At 40.1% G+C, this 17,303-nt stretch overlaps 1 protein-coding gene across 13 annotated transcripts in view; it reads left to right on the top strand.

Annotated features, from left to right (window-relative positions):
- Positions 1-17,303, top strand: part of SGMS1 (sphingomyelin synthase 1) — a 331,989-nt gene that overhangs the window by 198,068 nt on the left and 116,618 nt on the right. For all 13 annotated transcript variants that reach the window (XM_061162095.1, XM_061162100.1, XM_061162099.1 and 10 more), the window contains one exon: positions 7,176-7,256. The gene's annotated coding sequence lies outside the window, so the exon portion shown is untranslated. The remainder of the gene's footprint in view (positions 1-7,175; positions 7,257-17,303) is intronic.

The raw sequence follows: 17,303 nt of genomic DNA, 5'->3' as shown, positions 1-17,303 counted from the left end.
TGCTTGCTGCTCCTGCTCTCACTTTGCTCCCAAGATACGTGCACAGATATTAGAGTGATGTGTGCTTTACCACTCACTGGAACTTTAATAGACAAAGCCTTTTTTATCTGGTGAAGTAGGCCAGAACATTTCTGAGCTTATGAGGATACCTCTTTTTTTGGTTAGTGTTGCCTTGGAACTTGCAAACCTCCTAAAGATGAGGATAGTTTACTTCTTCCACTAGCCCATTTAATGAGCACTTAGTGTTTGTCATGAGCTTTATAAAACTGTGTGCAGGCAGTATATCTTTAGCCCATAAAGCAACAATAAGTTGTAGTACTACTGTTACTCCCATTCTATTGTTGAAGAAACAGAAAAGTGAAAGTTTAAGTCGCTCAGTCATGTCTGACTCTTTGCGACACCACGGTCTGTAGCCCATCAGGCTCCTCTGTCCATGGGATTCTCTAGGCAGGAATACTGAAGCTCAGCGGAATTTAATGACACGCTCAAGGTCTTCAAGGTAGATTGGGGAATGGAGTTCTGTGTGATTGCAAAGCACATGCTTTTAATGACGGAAGGACACCATCTGCCACAGAGAAAATCTAAGCACTTTTCATGAACTCTTTAGGAGAAAAGAGGCTAAAAATGCAAAGCAATCACGTCTTATGATACAAGAGCACCTATCTACTTCTGCAGTTTTAGTGCAAAGGCCATCCTCTAGCGTCTCAGCTCTTAAATGATCTTGGCTTTGATGCCCTCCAGTCACCTTCAACCTTTGGGAAGTTTGGCCTCATCCTCGAAGATAAAGTGGGTGCTCGAAAAGTTCCGTATTCTTGTTAGCCAGATTTCTTCATGACTGTTGCAGAATCTTAACATTGTATATGAGGTGTGATTAAGAAATACTGGGTTTTTAACTATCCCACCCAAGATTTTATACATCCAGATTGTTCTCCTTAAGTGCCTCAGCTAAGTTAATTGCTTGTATTCTGGTGAAACTGCCATTGCACTGCATTCTCTTAAATGAACTTCACCTCAACCACCTTATAACTCCTTCCCCACCTCCATTAGTGAGCATAGTGTCTTCTGCCCGCTGCATAGTCCATTGTTGAAGTCACTTATAATTCTTTCAGATAACCATGGTGGTGGCCAAAGACCATCTTTGAGGAAGAATTTGATTCCTAGAACCTATTAAAATGCTTTCCATCATAGCAAAGAATGTGTTTTTGTTAAAAAATCAGGAGCAACTAAACTGTAATGAGACATTTTCTCATGGGTTTTGAAGGTTTCTTCTTTGTATACAAGAAGAGTATACAATTTACTCTGAGCAGTCAGCATCACTGGAGTGAGTCCCAAAGAGATGAACGGGATCAAGGAGTACTTTTTGTAGATGGAAAGTTCTGTTTAAACGTGGGTATTGCTTTACCTCTTGGCCTTTGTTTTCCTTGAAAACATAGCTGATAAATTCTTACTGTTGTTGATGAGGCTGTAATGCAAAGCTCACCTTGGAAATAAATAGGTGGCCTGCCACTCTCAGTGTGGCTTTTATTTCCCATAAATGCTCGCCAAGTGCTTGGCATTATAGTGCAAACCAGAAGAATTAACACTAGTAGAAACGATTCATTCCCTCTTTTAAGAATTTATCATCAAAAAAAGAAGCTTGGTACTGATACAAAAAATGCCAACAAATGCATAACTAGAACTTTTGGTTTGCAGGTTAGTAAAGGCTGCCAATGAAAATGGAGATTTTTATTTAACACTTCATTAGGATTGAGATAGAAATGTTTCATGTTGCTGTCAAAAGTATCACTTGTTCCAAAATGTTCACCTACAGAAGAGTCTGAATTTATGGACTCAATACCATAATTGCGCTGGTAGCTATGAATTTAATAGACTATCATGCTTGCACTAGCAAACACAATAATTATAATTATATTTGGGGGACATATTCTGTGGCGGATACTGTACATGCATTATCTCTAATCAGCACAACAACTCCCCAGGGGGATATATTATTGTCCCCATTTTACAGACCTGGAAACTGAGGCTTAATAATTAAATTACTTGGCAAAGACCACATTGTTGTTAAATAGCAAAGGATGGAGTTCACGCCTATGTGTTTTAAACTTACATCAAATCCTACGCATTTTCCATGCTTTTAAAAGGCTTCCATGCCAAGTGACCTGGAGTATAAAGCTATGGCCAGCGTATGAGCAAGTTCCTCTGTGCTGGGTATAATCTATAAATCTTTGACTCTTCATTCCTTCCCTGCTATTTTTGTTGGTGTTGACAAGAACTAGGAAGTTTTCCAAATTGGTGCGGTGTTTTTCATTTCTCTCCCTTCTTTATGCCCCTCTTACACACACACATACACATACTCCCTAATGGTCTGGATAACTTGGAGTTTCTGCCTATTCTGTAACTGAGGTTAACCCCGTCTCATGGTATCTCAGTGTGTGGGGCCATTTTATAATTAATATTATCTCCTGTCTCTGAACTCCTTTAATACTGAGGCTTTAGGTGAGGAAAGGTAACAGGTTCCTCTTTTAAAAGTGTTGTCTTCTTGGAGCTGTATGTTCTTCACATGAAATGAGCAGTCCTTGCATTCTGCTTGGTAGAAGTGAGATGTTTCATTTGGGCAGTACTGTAAAAGGAAAGGAGAACTTCCTATCCTTTAGTAGTGGACCCTAAAATGTTATGAAATTGAAAAACAGAAGTAAAACATACTTTGAATCACTTCCTTTAGGTAAAAGGGGGACAGTTTGCTGAGTGCAATCCATTTAGTTCAGTCGCTCAGTCGTGTCCAACTCTTTGCCACCCCATGGACTGCAGCACACCAGGCCTCCCTGTCCATCACCAACACCCGGAGTTTAAACCCATGTCCATTGAGTCAGTAATGCCATCCAACCATCTCATCCTCTGTCATCCCCTTCTCCTCCTGCTTTCAATCTTTTCAAATGAGTCAGCTCTTTACATCGGGTGGCTAAAGTATTGGAGCTTCAGCTTTAGCATCAGTCCTTCCAATGAATATTTAGGGCTGATTTTCTTTAGGATGGACTGGTTGGATCTCCATGCAGTCCCAGGGACTCTCAAGAGTCTTCTCCAACACCACAGTTCAAAAGTGTCAATTCTTTGACGCTCAGCTTTCTTTATAGTACAACTCTCACATCCATACATGACTACTGGAAAAACCATAGCTTTGACTAGCCGAACCTTTGTTGGCCATGTAACGTCTCTGCTATTTAATATGCTGTCTAGGTTGGTCATAACTTTCCTTCCAAGGAGTAAGCGTCTTTTAATTTCTTGGTTTCAGTCACCATCTGCAGTGATTTTTAAGCCCCCAAAAATAAAGTCTGACACTGTTTCCACTGTTTCTCCATCTGTTTGCAGTAAAGTGATGGGACCGGATTCCATGATCTTTGTTAACATTTTCACTCTTCTCTTTCACTTTCATCAAGAGGCTCTTTAGTTCTTATTCAAATTCTGCCATGAGGGTGGTGTCATCTGCATATATGAGGTTATTGATATTTCTCCCGGCAATCTTGATTCCAGCTTGTGCTTCATTCAGCTCAGCGTTTCTCATGATGTACTCTGCATATAAGTTAAATAAGCAAGGTGACAGTATACAGCCTTGACGTACTCTTTTCCTGATTTGGAACCAGTCTGTTGTTCCATATCCAGTTCTAACTATTGCTTCCTGACCTGCATACCAATTTCTTAGGAGGCAGGTCAGGTGGTCTGGTTTCCCATCTCTTTAAGAATTTTCTACAGTTTGTTGTGATCCACACAGTTAAAGGCTTTGGCATAGTCAATAAAGCAGAAATAGAAGTTTTTCTGGAACTCTCTTGCTTTTTTGATGATCCAATGGATGGTGGCAATTTGATCTCTGGTTCCTCTGGCTTTTCTAATTCCAGCTTGAACATCTGGAAGTTCATGGTTCACGTACTGTTGAAACCTGGCTTGGAGAATTTTGAGCATTAGTTTGCTAGTGTGTGAGATGAGTGCAATTGTGTGGTAGTTTGAGCATTTCTGGCATTGCTTTTCTTTGGGATTGGAATGAAGATTGACCTTTTCCTGTCCTGTGGCCACTGCTGAGTTTTCCAAATTTGCTGGCATATTGAGTGCAGTACTTTCACAGCATCATCTTTCAGGATTTGAAATAGCTCAACTGGAATTCCATCACCTCCAATAGCTTTGTTCATAGTGATGCTTCCTAAGGCCCACTTGACTCCGCATTCCAGGATATCTGGCTCTAGGTGAGTGATCACACCATTGTGATTATCTGGGCCATTAAGATCTTCTTTGCATAGTTCTTCTGTGTATTCTTGCCATCTCTTCTTAATTTCTTCTACTTCTGTTAGGTCCATACCATTTCTGTCCTTTATTGAGCCCATCTTTGCATGAAATGTTCCCTTGGTATCTCTAATTTTTTTGAAGAGATCTCTAGTCTTTCCCATTCTATTGTTTTCCTCTATTTCTTTGCATTGATCACCGAGGAAGGCTTTCTTATCTCTCTTTGCTATTCTTTGGAACTCTGCATTCACATAGGTATATTTTTCCTTTTCTCCTTTGCTTTTCATTTCTCTTCTTTTCACAGCTATTTATAAGGCCTCCTGAGACAACCATTTTACCTTTATGCATTTCTTTTTTTGGGGATGGTCTTGATCCCTGCCCCCTGTACAGTGTCATGAACCTCTGTCCATAGTTGATTAGGCACTCTGTCTATCAGATCTAATCTCTTGAATCTATTTCTCACTTCCACTGTATAATCGTAAGGGATTTGATTTAGGTCATACCTGAATGGTGTAGTGGTTTTCCCTACTTTCTTCAATTTAAGTCTGAATTTGGCAATAAGGAGTTCATGATCTGAGCCACAGTCAGCTCCTGGTCTTGTTTTTGCTGACTGTATAGAGCTTCTCCATCTTTGGCTGCAAAGAATATAATCAATCTGATTTCGGTGTTGACCATCTGGTGATGTCCATGTGTAGAGTCTTCTCGTGTTGTTGGAAGAGGGTGTTTGCTATGACCAGTGCCTTCTCTTGGCAAAACTCTATTAGCCTTTGCCCTGTTTCATTCTGTACCCTGAAGCCAAATTTTCCTGTTACTCCAGGTATTTCTTGACTTCTTTCTTTTGCATTCCAGTCCCCTATAATGAAAAGGACATCTTTTTTGGGTGTTAGTTCTAGAAGGTCTTGTAGGTCTTCAACCTTTTGAAAGAGGTGGCTGTTATCTTCATTACCTCCACCATAGTTTGGCCCCAGGTAAATAACAGGGAGTGAACACAGCCCTACCCATCAATAGAAAATTGGATTAAAGATTACTGAGCATGGCCCCGCCCATCAGAATAAGACCCAGTTTCCCCCTCAGTCTGTCTCTCCCATCAGGAAGCTTCCATACGCCTCTTATCCTTATCCATCAGAGGATAGACAGACTGAAAACCAGAATCACAGAAAACTAACCAGTCTGATCACATGGACCACAGCCTTGTCTAACTCAATGAAACTATGAGCCTTGCTGTGTAGGGCCACCCAAGACCGACGGGTCATGGTGGAGAGCTCTGACAAAATGTGGTCCACTGGTGAAGGGAAAGGCAAATCACTTCAATATTCTTGCTTTGAGAACCTCATGAGCAGTATGAAAAGGCAAAAAGATAGGACACTGAAAGATGAACTCTCCAGGTCGGTAGTTACCCAATATGCTCCTGGAGATCAGTGGAGAAATAACTCCAGAAAAAATGAAGAGATGGAGCCAAAGCAACAACACCCAGCTGTGGGTGTGACTGGTGATGGAAGTAAAGCCTGATGCTGTAAAGAGCAATATTGCACAGGAACCTGGAATGTTAGGTCCATGAATCAAGGCAAATTGGAAGTGGTCAAACAGGAGATGGCAACAGTGAACATCAACATTTTAGGAATCAGTGAACTAAAGTGGACTGGAATGGGTGAATTTAACTCAGATGACCATTATATCTACTACTATGGGCAAGAATCCCTTAGAAGAAATGGAGCAGCCATCAGTCAACAGAAGAGTCTGAAATGCAGTACTTGGATGCAGTCTCAAAAACGACAGAATGATCTCTGTTCGTTTCCAAGGCAAACCATTCAGTATCACAGTAATCCAAGTCTATGCCTCGACCAGTGTAATCCATTAGTCCACAAATTGTATGGATCACCAATATCTGAAGTGGAAGTATGGACAAACTTCCAGTCTGAGCACTGAGTGCCCCTTGTTAGATCAAATCATGGTTGACTTTGGCAAATCATGTCTTTCATTTTATTTAATCTGAACAACCACACAGTATAGTAGGGGTCATTTGATCCTCTTTCAAAAATAAAGAAATTGAGGCTGGGGAATGTGAATGGATTTTCCCAAGGTCATGTGACTAGAAAGTGGTAGGACTTTGAGCAAAGCTTTTATCTAGGCATTGTCCTTTGACAGCTGGTGGTTTGGGTTGCCTAATCACTTGTCTCTTCTATCCTGTAATCTTTAAACAGTTTGTGAAACAGAGCAACAATTCAAATAAGAATCAACATAGGTAGTAACTTAATTATTGATAAAAGCAGGATCGGAAAACTCAGAAGTGTCAGTTCCCTCTTTCTGTAAAACATGCATTGGCCCCCAGTAACCCTGATGGAGTCATCCTAGTCCAGTAACTCTGCTGGAGAGAAGCCAACAGAGAGAGCTGGCTGATCCTCCCAGAAACAGGCGGCTGTTGTCCTGTTTACTGTGGGGAAATTAGCTTGACTCCGGGTGTTGGAGAGAACTGAGGGGAGACCCTTGCTGCCCAGCTCAGCACTGGGCCTCAGCACTAGACCAGTGCTTCCTCTAGCCTTCCCAAGTGGTTAGTCACTCACTTTTGAGAAGGAAGAAGGGGTTTTGGGAAGAGGGGAGAGAGAGAAAGTGGCTTACTCTAATACTGCTTCCTCCCAAGAGACAGACTAAAAATTTCTTCTGGAAAACATAAGGGAAGGTATTTTAAAAGTCTTCACCCCAACCCCCCACAGTAGAAATAGGGCTCTTTAAAGTTTTTTCTCTTGAGGTAATCTTCTGTGTTGTTCTCTCCTGCCTTTTTGATTTTGGAGAGAAAGGAAGAGACGACCACATTTCTCTCTAAGTTATAAAGAAAGAAGACTAATGTAGAAGAAACCAAGAAATGGACTTTATGAGACAGATAATCAGATTCTCTCTTCTCATGGCAGGTGATGGAAGCGTACAGGAACAGTGGGAGAAGCTGGTGACTTACAGGAAGCCAAGATGACAAGAATTTTAAAGAACAATTCGTGAGTAAAATTTTGTTAGCTCTTTGGCATTCCTTTGACTTCAGGGTGAATTTTCTGTAAGAAACAAAGTTAAAATAATAGCCCAATTAAATACCTTAAAAGTTTAAAAAAGAAAATTTTGAAAAGTAAGTATCTGAGTAAGTAAATACTTCTGAAACTTGGTGCCAACATTTCAGAGATTCTTTTGCATTGTTCTTTCTTGGCAGAGCGTCTCGTTTTAAGTTGGGTGTGTCAGTTTGGTGGATAGAGTATAAATATTTAAAAAACTGAAAGGGGATCCCTCTTACATTAACCTTGGACTTAGCCTGTCTCAAATGCAGATCATTCTTTCTTCCACTGGTTCCATGGGCCTTATTTCTCACTCACTTTTTGTGGGTACATTTTGGAGGTAAATATGAATAAACTTGGTGAATATGAAAAAATCGAGCTCTTTGTCAATTCCTCTTCAATGTACCTTTTTTTTTTCTTTTAACATGTAAGAGGCCATTAGTATTTGCAAATTATCTGACAGTTATATGTGATTGATTTTAGTTTCATTATGGTAGTCATAATGCTAGTAAGTAGGTAGTTAGTGGAAAGATCATACATTTTTGAGTCAGACATTCACACACCTGACTCTGGCTATTGTGCTTTTAGTCGTTACTCAGCCTCTCCACCTCAGTTGACTCATCAGTATCCTGGATTTGATAATATTTCTCATGAAATGAAAGACTTTTGGATAGTACTTTGTGCTGTGACTGTTACATTACAGGGCCACAGTAAAAGCAGTTACTTTCCATCCTTATATTTGCATCATGATTTCTAGTTTACAAACCTTTATTTTGATTTAGGAGACTGACCAGCTCAACTTCCTGAGCTACTGTCAGGCAGTGGTGGGTGAACATTGCAGATATTGATATGCAAGTAAATGTTCAGAGTCAGCCCTGAATGGTGGCGGGGTCCGGAGTGGGGTTGTACTGTTTGCAAATTTCTGTAGTGTAAACACTCCCACCATCGCTGATTTCATGCTACCAGCAAGCATTACTGCCGGTAGAGTTGAGAAGTGATTGCAGGAGCACACCTTTATATGATTTCCTACCAACCAGGTACAATAGTTGCAAAGAACATCAAAGATCATTGATCATAGTAAAATAGGAAATGATGTGTTTTGAGTACTTATGATCTTTGTTTTTAGTATAGTTTAATTGTATGTTTATATAATTTAGCATTTACTGATGGTGTGTTTAACAATCACCTTGCCCCAAATCCTGAGAATATGCAAGGTTTTAAGGGACTGATACGTGAGCTGGCCTCAGCACACCAATGATGGTAAGTTTCCTATTGTGAAGACATTTCCAAGCCACAAATCTCCAATTATCTTTCTCAGCCCTGATGGTAAGAGTTTGGTTTGGTTGATAAAAGCAAGGTCTGCTTTTGTATCCATGCTAGGTAACCCAAGCTGTCATGACCCCACAGCTTCTGGAATGAAGATAAGTGCCAAGATCAATCCAGAATTTAGATCTATTTTCTTAAGTGTGTGACTAGAGTTCTATGTTATTAACTCAGCTTTGTAACTGGCTGCTGGCACCTCTCACTTCTTCTGGCTTTTGAGTGATAGTGTGTGGAGATAAGTCAGACTGTTTATGTCTTGTGAACTTTTTTCTTTCCCTTCTCTGTACTCCGGTGAGTCTGCATTTCCTCAGGTAGTGACACTTTGGGGATAAGCAGCCAAGGTGCCTCCTGACTAATGATGGCATGTAGCTTTGCTTTTGACTCAGAAATTAAGAAAAAGGAATTGTCTCTATAGAGAACGAACCCAAACCAAAAACCTGAGCAGTTTAAAGTTCATACCAGCTGGATTAAGATCTTAGGGAGTAAAATGGAGAGAAGAAAGGAAACTGGATTAGATATCTCAGTGTTTCTTCTGGAAGCAATTTCTTCAGTCTTGTCACTTGCCCTTTAGAAGGGAACAATTGAAGCCTGAAATTGCTAAGTAACAGCTAAGATCGTGGTACTTGTATTTATTTTAAATCTCACCCACCTAGTTCTCAAAACACATTCTTTATTGAACCTTTAAAAAAAAAAACCAAAAAAAAAAAACCACACGCCTTGGCTATTTCAAAACCTTCGTTTATGTCAATTCCCTGAATCAGACTTACATAATCTTAAAACATTTTATTTCCCTTATTTCTTCCTAAAACAATAGGTATTTATATTTCCTACCGAGTCAGGATTGGACTTGGACTATTATAAAAGTAGTTCTTGTCCTTTTGAAGAGGAAACTCATGGATAAAAATCTGAGAGACTAATCTCTGGACTAAGAAATATTGACTTACATCTTAAACAAGTTGAATAAGGGTGTCTTTGGTAACTCTGAAAGCAAACATGGGAGTAATGATTAATAGTGAAATGTTGCCACAGATAAAATATCCTGACTGATAATTTCTCTCTCCAAAGTGGACCCTGTGCATCTTCGGAACATCCCCACAGTAGATGAATTTTTGATTACAGCACTAGGTGTACAAACTTCAAATGTGCAGATTGTATAGCCTTGCTTTATGTTCAAATCAACATACTCAGTATACTGTGTCTGGATACTTGAGAGTCCTGGGTCATTACGGTAGATTCCCTGATGACTCAGATGGTTTAGAATCTGCTTTCAATGAAGGTGACTTGGATTCCATCCCTGAGTTGGGAAGATCCCCTAGAGAAGGGAATGGCTACCTACTCTAGTTTTCTTACCTGGAAAATCCCAGGGACAGAGGAGCCTGGAGGGCTACAGTCTATGGGGTCACAAACAGTTGGACAGGACTGAATGACTAAGCACCAGTAAAAATAAAACAGGCTTATTCCACTTATTCAAGAGTTGATAATCAAGCCTGAACAGAGAAAATTCTCATTTCAAAACAAGTGTGGTAAATGTTATAATAGATATATTAAATACTCAGGAAACAGACAAGAGAGAGGAATTACCTGTGTGATAAGAGTGAGCTGGGATGGGGTGTGTTCAGGAGCAGATGACATTTGAATTGCATATTTAATGATTAATGCCTTTTAATTAAAATGCCTTTTTTAGGTTATAAAAGTTAACTGTGCTAATTGGAAAGAGTGTTAAAATGTGAAAATTATTAAGATTAGAAAACTCATTATCACTACCCAGAGATATGATTATTAGGGTTTTTTTTTTTTTTTTTTTTTGTATTCTGCATACTGTTCCTGTGTCTAAATTAGATATTTTTCTCCCTAAAATGGATCATTATCAATATTACTTTGAAACCTGATTAGACTAATAATAAACTGAGACCACGCCAAATCAATAGGTATAATCTATATCATTTTTGTTACTGTTCCATAGCATCCCATGTATATGTGAACTATAATGTATTTAGCCATTTCCTTACTAGTGAGCATTTAGTTTGTTTTCAACTTTCCATTCTTTTAAAGCACACTGTGATGAACATCTTTGTGTGTGCACTGGGGTTCACTTAACCAGTTATTTGGATAGGATCTTTGAACAGAGTGCGTAGGGAATACTCTATGTAGAACAAACAGTTTTTGAGCCAAGAGGGAGAGGTGGGAAAGGAGGATTCCATTCTGGGGAAAGGTCAGAATTGTAGTTTGGTTGAATGCAAAGAGAGAAGGCAGGTAGTGCTAATTAGGGCTAGAGGTAGAAGACAGAGATAGAAGCATCTTTGATGCTAAGTCCTTTATTCACTCTCAGTTGGAAGCCACATGTGGAATCTCTGTCATACTTGAAATGAAGACTGTTTTTAATTGCCCTTCATTTCTCTTGTTTGGGAAGAAATAAAAAATTAATACTGCTGCCTTCTGAAACTTCTTGAGAGTCTTAAGAAACTGACCAGTCAGGAAAACAAGTAAGAGAAGTCATGGGGAAAGAATGTGTGTGTGCTTAGGAAAAAACTCGACTAGAGGAGCTTATGGCTTTGACAGGGGAAGAAAATATCATTAATAAATGCATTTTCCACTTAAGAAATTTAAAGATAAATTAATGATTAATTTGGGAAAGATATGGGATAAGGGATAAGTATCATAATTTAATAATAATACAACTTTTTTTATATTTAGCAAGTACTTTTTGTGCTTATGTGTTTTAAATATATTGTTTCACTTAATCTTTCAACAACTGTCTTAGAAAGTGTCTAAGATTATCTCCATTTTGTGGGTGAAACCGAAATCTCAAAAGGCTGCTTTGGTAAGAGATCACCAGAACTGGGTTCCAATTCAGGTGCCGCTGGGGCCTTGGGCAGCACTAGAATTGCACTAGGATAGTTGTCAGAATACAGTGAGACAATATCTGAAAGTTTATGAGAACAGCATAAAGTACCATAGAAATGAAAAGACTGCTTTTTATAATAGGAAACCTTCTCTCATAAAACTTCCCTGGTAGCTTAGATGGTAAAGCATCTGCCTACACTGCAGGAGATCCAGGTTCGATCCCTGGGGCAGGAAGATCCCCTGGAGAAGGAAATGGCTACCCACTCCAGTACTCTTGCCTGGTAAATCCCATGGACAGAGGAGCCTGGTGGGCTACAGTCCATGGGGCCACAAAGAGTCGGACACGACTGAGTGACTTCACTTACTTACTTCTTCTCTCATTACTGAAGGGAAGAAAGCACTTCTCTAGCCATTTTCCATTCCCTTTGCCGTAGGTTACATTACCATCAAAACATTTGCTATTCCTTCCTACCCACGCACCATCCTGTGGGAGAATTATGCTGTCACACCCACTGAGGGTTGAGCCTCATGGCTGTCTTGGCCCTTGGACTTGTAAATAACAATGACATGTGCCATTTCCAGGCAGAAATGGAATCTAAATTGCCTGGTTCTACCACCTCTCCTTTCTTTTTGCATGAGATCAACCTGTCCCAGTTAGGGCTGCTACTTCTGCCTTGGTCCCAGAGGGAAAAGGACATGGAGCCCAAGCTCAGCTCACCTGCAGAGAACCAAACAGGAGTCAGAAATAAACCTTCCTCTGTTGTTGGCCTCTAAATTGCTGGTGTTACTTGGTACTGTGGCATAATTTAGCCTGAACTGATACACCCCTTTTTCACCCCTTAAGTATCACCCTCTAGCCCTTTCAGGACACACACAGATACTCTGTACAGAGAGCATCTTTGTAAAGCTGAAAAACAGTGCTCCCCGTCATCAGTTGTATTACACTCTCTCCTGCATTGAAGAGGCCAGCCTTCATCAGAGGCTGTTACTTTAAATAAGGCATTTAAATAAGGTACTTAGGATTGACCAACTTGACCCTTATTTTTTTCCCCTTCAAACATTTGTAGAATGTGTCCCATGTCAAAGTATGGACATCTAGAGGTTTAAAAAAATCCAAGCCTTGGTCCTGGTCTTTAGAAATCTTAAACAGTCTGATGCAGTCGGATGCTGTGTATCTAATTCAGGAGACACAAGTTCGATCCCTAGGTCAGGAAGATCCTCTGGGGAAGTAAATGGCAATCCACTCAAGTATTCTTGCCTGGAAAACCCCATGGACAGAAGAGCCTGGCAAGCTATAGTCCATGTGGTTGCAAAGAGTCAGACACAACTGAGCAACTGAACAACAGCAAATCCTAACAGCTATAAAAGAAGGCAATGTCGGGTGGTGAAGGAGAGTGCCACTTTGATGAAGGTGTCTGTAGGTGTTCATATAGGTGTCCCCGTTTTGTTGTATGCTATCCTTAAGATGTTCTTTAAGTATTGTTACTTTCTTAGTTAAGCTTATCTTCCTTTTTCCATCTTTTCCTTAGCATGTATTTATTGTGTCATTTAATTGTACTATGTGCTAGGCTTCCTTATTCTCAGTATGTAGTTTTCAGTCAGACAGTTTATACTGACTCACTCACTGAGTGTGTATGCCCTTTCTTTTTGACATATGGTGTAAACTCTTTGGGCTTCCTGGTGGCTCAGCTGGTAAAGAAGCCGCCTGCATTGCGGGAGACCTGGGTTCGATCCCTGGGTTGGGAAGATCCCCTGGAGAAGGAAACGGCTACCCACTCCAGTATTCTTGCCTGGAGGATTCCATGGGCAGAGGAGCCTGCCAGGCCCCAGTCCATGGGGTTGCAAACTCTTTAACTTCTTTACCTCAGTTTTTCCCCACAACTTAGTTGCTTAACACACTATTAAAACAAATTTATATTCTTAATAAAGGATTGACTCTTTTCTTTGGTTTTTCCCACTCTCAAGTTTTGAGTTCTTCTCACCATGATATATGAAGTGAAGTTCACGGTTGTTAATCCATGTGCTGCTTTTTTTTCTTCTTCTTCTTCTTATGGTATCTGATGTGCTTAAGGCTCTGCATGGGAGAACCAGTTTGTCTTGGCTTAGTAACACCTTACCTCAATTTGGAATAATTTCCAGATGACTTGTCATATTTCAGATCGCATGCCTAATAATGTGACTAATGACTAGTCCTGGCTTTGGATGATGGAGTAAAACCAGAAGCTTCTACAAGTCTGTCTGGCCAGCGGTTGCTAGGTTAAGACAGTGTACAATCCAGCCATCCCCTTGCTTTATGATTGAATTCAACTGTTTTCTATCTTATTACTTCTGGCCATCTCTCCAGTTTGATTTCAAAAGGCATAACAAGGTTAATTTATTATGAAAGTCCCCTCTTGGATCAAGGGCTTTTAAATTCTTTGTCCAACATGCACAGAAGGAAGGAATTGTCCACCTCCATCAGATGGGAAGGAACACTCAGGGACCTGCCATAGTTTATCACTAATGGTCTGCTTTTAGGTTGGGTGATAGGTTTATGATTGCTGATTTTATTATTATTTTTCCTGACCAATATGTTAAATATATTCTCTTATATGTAATAAATACTTCTTAACCATTTCAAACACATTTTTAAAAATGTGATATATAGCTAAAGCTGTAAAGTGCATCCATTACATTTATTTTGGCAGAACTGAGTCACCTCAGTTATTTTTGCCACTTTAATCTTTTTAAAAACACCTAAGTGCCCTCTTAAGATAGTGCCATCTTTTTTCAACAGGGCAAAACAAATTTTCTATGAAGATACTATTTATAGACCCTTAATTTTCAGACGATCTTCATGTCAATACCAGCATTTGTATAACTTAAGGCTTACCCAGAGAAATATTTTCTTTTGTTTTGCCACAGAGAAATACCTTTTCTTGGGAAGATATAGAAAGTTAATGTCTGGCTATTGACTATGACTGCCCACTAGTTCCTTCTCTTCTCTGCAGGGAAATCTCAATATTTACACAGAGTTGAAAATGTTAGCTCAGTTCTCAGTCACCTGAACTAAAAGCCCACTCTTGTCTGGCTGCTATGGATATCGGACAGAATACTACCAGCTCTGGGGTCAGACATTCATAGCTTTGAAGCAGGCTGTGACACGTCTTCATGATTGACCTTAGTCTTCAAAACCTTCTCGAACGCCCAGTTTCCTCATGTGTTCAGTGCAGTTGTTAATACCTGCCTTGCTGTACTGTGCGTACAGATTAAATGTCAAGTGATACGTGCACGATGGAAGCCACCATCATTACCAGATCCTCAGTAAGTGAATTCAATTGAGCATGTTCTTCTTGCTGTAGGTGGAATTTCAAGTACATTTTCTTATAGGAACAATGTTATGAATGGGGTCTGAGTATTGTATTAGAAATATTAACATTATACCTCAGATAAATCATGAGTTAAATAGGCCTCTAAAGACTGGCCAGAGAAGCCAATCTCTCTACATCTGGTCTCTAGTGAAATGCATTTCAAGTGCCACAGAAGAGTTCATTAAACAACTTTCAGAATGTAATTTATTACCAGATTGAAGACTGTTTAGCTTTTGCGTTAGACTTGAAATGGAATTTCTTGATAGGTGCTGATCTTTGGGGGACAGACAAAGGAGCCCCCTTTCTACTTCTGGGAAGTAAACACCTTCTGGAGAACTTAGTTGCTCTTTCCTCTAGTTCAGGTAGGTAGTTCTAGTGTAGACCAGTCAGTCATGGGACCTTGGCCACTGGGGTGGCTACATGGTCCACGCTGACCAGTGTGAGTTTTTCTTCAGAAGTTTTAAGATTATAACTATGGAATAGTCTCTCTTAGTGCCAGAGCTGGGAGTTAATTGGAAGAAGGCAGATTTTAGGAAGGGAGAACAAAGCCAACATGTAGAAGCAAAGATGTCCTTTTGTCCTGGTGGAGTTCACAGTGTAATGGCCCAAAAGCCTAGCCACCCCTGTGGCTTTCATGTTGCTAGCCCTGATGGCTCAGCAGGTAAAGAATCCACCTGCAATGCAGGAGACACAGGAGACGCGGGTTCTATCCCTGTATTGGGAAGATCCACTGCAGGAGGAAATGGGCAACCTGCTCCAGTATTCTTGCCTGAAAAATCCCATGGACAGAGGAGCCTGGTGGGCTACAGTCCGTGGGGTTGCAAAGAATTGGACATGACTGAGTGACTAAGCACAGAGTCAGTCGACCTATCTTACTTTTGCCTCTGCTGCTTCAAGTGCCATGTTACCTGCCAATTAAAGAATACTAATTAGTTTGGCTGTTTATATTTGGAATATTTAAGAAGTGTGTTTTTGTCATGAGCAGTTATAATAAATGTCATTGCATAGTAGGGCAGCTGATTTATCACAGCTCTTTTAGAACTACAGTAGTGTTTATTCCCATCTCATAAAAGTAGAATTGTATTAGCACTAAGCAAAAGATATGAGAGACTCTGTATGGATGAGAACGACTCTTGAATAGAGGCTTGCTCTAATGCAAATGTCATATAATTTTTTATTTTAAACTATATAAGCAAATGGAAACTTAATGATGGTTCTAACAGTTATATGTTGCCTCGGACAACTGCCATTTGCTAACTTTTATGCTTAGGAGCACTTTAAGGTAAACAGGTAAGATATTTCTATTTAAGGAGGAATTGGTCTTTGGTAAGATTGTCAACTATGTATGTATGTGTTCCTTATTTGAGAGGGAAGATGGAATGACTTAGTCTCTCTGTTCTTGTGAGTGGGTTAGTGTTTGGGGAACTGAGATGGTATGTGCTGACACTCTTTTGTAAACTGTACTTCCTTTTAGGAAGTATCAGATTTGCTTTCTCAGTAGTGGCATTTTTTATTGTTGGAACATGTCGTGAAGAGCAAAGACTCACATCTGTCGCTTGGGTTCTGATTGCCAACTGGGTTGAACAGCTATAATGTTTGTGTATTCTTGATGTGTCAGCAGTCAAAAGGAAAGTTTTCCTTTCTCCTTTGTGGCTGTTATATGACTTAAACACCATTATATCAACAACAACTATTTATTCAGAATCTGCTAGGTCCTGGGGAGACAAGGCCTCTGAAACATTGTCTCTGTCTCCAATGGACTTTTGTCATCTGAGAGAGAAAAGCCAGAGATTTCAAACAGAAGGAAGACACTTAGGCTCTCTAAGTTAGTTTTGAGATGGCGGTATTAAAGAATAAATCTGTAGGCATCTGGAAGAGAGGAGAGTTCCCTGAGATTTGAACCAATCAATAGGGGTCCAGGAAAGGAAGGGGTTTGAGAGGATCTGAAAGGTGGTAACTTGTAAGGAGAGTGGGAGAGACAGAGGCCATGGTGTGGGCCCAGGTGTGGAAGTGGTAATGTGCCCATTGCTTTAGGGGAACAAGAAGTAGGCTGGTGAGATTATTTGGCCAAAGGTTTTTTAAGTGGAAGATGGGGGCTGAAGAGGTGAAAGCCAGCTTTTGAATTACTAAACATCATGGCCCCCGATGCTGGGAAAGATTGAGGGTAGGAGGAGAAGGGGGAGGCAGAGGATGAGACGGTTAGATGGAGGCAATGGACATGAGTCTGAGCAAACTCTGGGAGATAGTGAAGGACAGGGAAGCCTGGTGTGCTGCAGTCCATGGGGTCGAAAAGAGTTGGACACAACTTAGCAACTAAACAACAGCAGTGTCATGGCATTGGGATTGGAGCTAATTGTTTCTTTTTTGAAACCATGGATTGCAAAGTACAAAGATTGTCATTTTAACTTTGGACAACAAAGATATCCTAGAAATAGTGACCTTTTTTCTATTGTGAGAACGTTTTGATAACGTTGGTAATTGT

This window comes from Dama dama, chromosome 15 (genome assembly GCF_033118175.1).
Source record: "Dama dama isolate Ldn47 chromosome 15, ASM3311817v1, whole genome shotgun sequence".
NCBI classification, from domain to species: domain Eukaryota; kingdom Metazoa; phylum Chordata; class Mammalia; order Artiodactyla; family Cervidae; genus Dama; species Dama dama.
This window is presented reverse-complemented; position numbering and strand designations above follow the sequence as displayed.